The 4,617-nt window shown below is 33.9% G+C and overlaps 1 long non-coding RNA gene across 1 annotated transcript; it reads right to left on the bottom strand.

Annotated features, from left to right (window-relative positions):
• Positions 1-2,413: 2,413 nt before the first annotated feature.
• On the bottom strand, positions 2,414-3,205 carry LOC107059825 (uncharacterized). The gene is made up of 3 exons (XR_001472966.1): positions 3,168-3,205; positions 2,532-2,974; positions 2,414-2,428 (listed from the first exon to the last, which is right to left on the bottom strand). It is a non-coding gene; the product is annotated as an uncharacterized lncRNA (long non-coding RNA).
• Between the last annotated feature and the right edge of the window lie 1,412 nt (positions 3,206-4,617).

Here is a 4,617-nt window from a genome sequence, read left to right as displayed (position 1 = left end):
TACTTTTGAGATTGCATATTTTATTGTTTGTTTTTACTTACTGAAGCTAAATATATTTTATTTTGCATAGTCCAAATTTCTAATTCCAGTAGAAGGAAAGAACTGGGTGATGATAGATCTTCATGATGTTTGGAGGCGACACAAGCAAAAAATTAAAGAGAAATGTTTTGACAAAAAAAATACCCTTGAGGATATGCTAGCAAAACGTCCTGATGGAATGCTAGAAAATCAATTTTGCCAGCTTATCGAGTATTAGAGACACCCAACTGTTCAAGTAAGGCTAAAATAGTGCATTTCTACTCATCGACATATCTTGCATCATATCTATTTTTTTAATTATCAATTCAATTATCTCTTTTTATTTAATAATAGGCCATATGTGAGATGAAGTCTCAAAACAAGAAAAAACAAAAGTGGAGGCATCGAATAGGACCTATTAATTTTGCAAGAGTACGCGTGGCATTAGTAATATTTAGCTGACATTTCTTCAAAAATCTGAATTTCATTTTTTTTGTACTTTATTAGAACATATTGATATTTTTTTAAATTTCTTTTGATATAATCTATAGCGTGCAACCAAAGACAACAACGAAGAACCATGAAAGTCTGAAATGTTTATTGCAACTCGTACCAAGACAGGAAAGGAAATCCAGGTTGATACCCAAGTTGCAATAGTATGTTTTTTAAAGAGGATTAGTAGTGAATTTCATTCAGACTTAAACTTTATATATTGGGGGAAGTTTGACTCCATTCAATTTTATCAGGTATGTTGTCTTCTTCTTCTTCTTGTGCAAGTGTGAGGAGATATCAATTCTTTGTCGATGTCGTTGAATTGTTTTCTAGGAAAAGTTGTTAGATTTTTTTACTTCTTAAAAAAATTTATAGGATTGTTGATTTGTTGAGAGCGGGTGACAATTTTATTTTAAAATGCAGTCGATAGACAGTTTGCTCGGAAGGGATGTCAATTAAAGTTAACTAAATGAATCATAAACTCATTTTATCTGGAAATAAAATAGTACTTATAGTTCACTATGGATGCCAATTTTATTCAACAAGCTGAACTTCAGAATCGCCAAAATTCTGAGGAAACAACTGATGGTGCATTTAGGGCAGTGTTTGGAAAGGAGCAGTCTGGTCGACTTAGGTCCTATGGTAGATCAGTGACAACAAGTTCTTTGAAGAAAGATGAGGAAATTAACAATCTAAAACAAAAGCATGCTAATGAAATCACTTTTCTAAAGGAAGAGTTGAGAGAAGAAATGCGACATTTATTCACTCAATTGTTGCAAAACAACCCTGGATTGAATTTTCAAGATATACCAGGGTGTGTTGGATCTAACCTTGCTTCACATGTTGATGCAAGTAGCGCACAAGCTATAAGAGGCACAAATCTTCCACATTCTCTAGGGTCATCTCATAATTTGCTTCTTCAAAAGGTATTTTGTATTTCACATTCTCTGTTAATAGTCTGCATATTGTTATTGATATCCAAGGTAGTTGTCATGCCTTGCATTATTGGTTTTCCTTTTGCTTGTATGTTTGTGGAATGATTCTAGTTGTCCTCTATAGTGATATAATAATTCTTTTTAGAATAGGTAAAAGATTCAAGTTGGAGTGATTCTAGTTATATGGTTGTGTAGTGATTCTAGTTGGAGTGATTCTAGTTGTATGGTTGTGTAGTGCTTTTGGACTCTTTGTTATAAAGCTTCAAGTGAATTTGGTTTTTGGAGTCTTGAATTAATAGTGTGAGTTTCAGATAAACATTGAATTAGAGTAAGGTAAAAGAAGAGAAGATGTGAAAAGAAGACTTGTGAACTTGTTATTGAAAAAAAGAGGACATGACCTATATGTTTCTGGTTTGAAAAAACATAATGGTAAAAAATTGGTTTTCTGGTTTTCTATTATAGCATGTCACTGACATGTCTGATTGTGATGCAGTTGTATGTTTGTCTACTATTTTTTCCAGATTTTATCATTCATATTTGGATCATTTAACTGTTTGCCTACTGTTTTCTCCCAGACTTTGTTATGATCCTGTTCATTCATTTCACTTTCAAATGAACAATTACGACAAATCCCTTCATTGAATGATTGATCATATTCTCCCCCTGAGCTATGAACGTGTGCTTGAAGATCAAAATTAGAGGTATCCCTCTTCATTGACAAGCTTTCATCATACTCATCTTCCCCTTCATAAGCCACATCTTCGATATCTCCCTTAATAGGACTTCCACGATGACCCACCTCTTCTGTATCTCCCTTAACAGGACTGTCATGATTCATTACCTTAACATTGCTCCTAGAACTCCCAAAAAGGTAAAAGAACAACAGAAGAAGACAATTTCGAGTCATCTGTTTTAGTACTAGAGTTTACAGAACCTTCAACTAGTACAGCCACATCAGTAGTCTTTTTAGCTCCCTTCTCCCCCTAAATCAACAAAACATACAGATAAGCTAAAAAATTAATAAACTTTGACATGCATGTTCAAACTAAAGAAAGACAGGGTTGTATTAAAAATTGAAACACCCACCTTATCTTTCTTGCTTCTTCTCCCTACTGGACCACAAAAGCAATTGCAAATTGCCATATCTTTCCCTGCTACAAATCAAATTATTTCCTTCAATCGGTTAGCTACTCCTTTCCAACTAATCTCTCCACCCCCACAAAAAAAATGTTTTGAACTTTGAAACTCCCCAATTCACATATCAAACAAACAAGCAAAAAATCTCAAAAAGATTGAATCTTGATGTCAAATTAGCCGTAATCAATAGGCAAACGCCAAAGCAATGAAAGAGCCCAATTTGACAAATATGGAGATGAAGAAAGGTAAGTTAAAAGTGAAACTCCAAGAAGTATCCTCCTCCTAGCCACAACCCTAGCCCATTCACAAGGGGTTGAGCCCTTCGCTGGAGTGTTGGCCAGAGTGTTAACTACTGCTGCTTCTCTCCAGAAGCCTCACCAAAAATCAATTCCCTGCTCACACAAAAAAACAAAAAACAAAAACACACCCATGAGAATTCCTAATTAAAAACAGATCCTTATATATCTTACCACAATCTTGGAAATCTGAAAGTAAATACGAAAAAAGCTAGAATCTTTATAAAGTTTAGAAACTTTTGCGTACATTACAAGCAGAATACATAGGTGTTGTCAATCAAAATTGTACCTCTGAAAGAAAAGAGTAAGCCAGGCTGTGACTTTGAGGAAAAAAAATAGAATTTTTGTTGTTAAATCCGAGAAGAATCAAGAAATGGGTTTCAATTTTTTTTTATTTGTGGCAGCAAAGAATGAGTCTTTGTTGTTTGTTTTTTGTAAAAGAAAGTCAAGAAGGGAATAACGGTATTTTGGTGTGTATGAATTGTGTAGACATAGATTCCAAGATAATATGAGTGTAGGCAGTATTCCATATCATCCATGTTTGCCTACTATTTCTCCCAGATGATTTTATAGTTTTTGTACATGTTTGGGGATCATTTAACTGTGAAGGGGCTGCGAATTGAAAAATGACTAGAGCATATGAAATACATGATTCTCTAACTTATAATTTCATTTTGAATGTGCAGGGAAATGTCGTTGATTGAATTTGATGAATAGAGGACAAAAGTAAATTACTCGGTTTATTATATTGTAGTGAACGATAAAGAGTTTTTGTACTATTATCATTAATATTGTTCGAATACATTTGGTTTTATGGAATGTATTGCTAGTAGCAATTGCTTTTTATGTATGGGTTGTAAAAGACATGTTTCTCGAAGTTTATTTGAAATATATACTTTCGAATTATTTATAAGCTAATTTTGTGCTTTAGATCACTCATATATTTAATTGTCATTATTGATTATATGCAAACTAAAATTATTATTCTTAAAATTGAAAATTTGTGGCTACAAAAATTCTACACATCATTGCAACACTTCAAAAGTGTGGCTTATTTTTTATAAATTTTATCTTGTACATAAGACAAAGTTACACTTAATAAGTGTGGTTGTAGATGAGATATAAAAGGCTACACTTTTAAAGTGTAACCAATAACAACGCAAAGGTCACACTTTTAGGTGTAGTATAATCAGATAAAAGTGTTGCTAATTAAATACTACAAAGTGTTGCCTTTAAAACCTTTTGGTCACACTTTTTAAGTGTTGCTGCTTTGGCGGCACTTCAAAAGTGTGGTCTAATGTCAAAGGTTAGACTTCTTTAGGCCACCCTCTCAAAAGTGTTGCTTAAAGTAAAAAAGTGTGGCCTTTTATCAAAAGCCACACTTTTTGCTAGTTTAGGCTACACTTTACTGGGGTGGCCGTAGGCCTAAAATGTTGTAGTGGCTCTTCTACGAGAGAGCTTCCATCTCATGAGATTGCTTGGGAAACCCGACCTCTACTACGGGAGACCTTCCAGCTCACTAGCAATATCCACTCGGTGCTAAGCATAAATTCCCACGAAATAGTCATTTCTTACTTGACTTCATTAGTCATGTCAAGGTTCCCTTGGCCAACCAATTCAAATTACTTTCATTAAGATAGATGGTTGTCTTTGATTCAATTAGGTGAGAAAGCCTTTCAACCTAAGAATCCTTTCTATGTGAGAAAACCATTCACAGCATGCTAGTATGTGTTTTTGTT

The sequence above is a fragment of the Solanum tuberosum genome, unplaced genomic scaffold (genome assembly GCF_000226075.1).
Source record: "Solanum tuberosum cultivar DM 1-3 516 R44 unplaced genomic scaffold, SolTub_3.0 scf00038, whole genome shotgun sequence".
NCBI lineage: Eukaryota > Viridiplantae > Streptophyta > Magnoliopsida > Solanales > Solanaceae > Solanum > Solanum tuberosum.
This window is presented reverse-complemented; position numbering and strand designations above follow the sequence as displayed.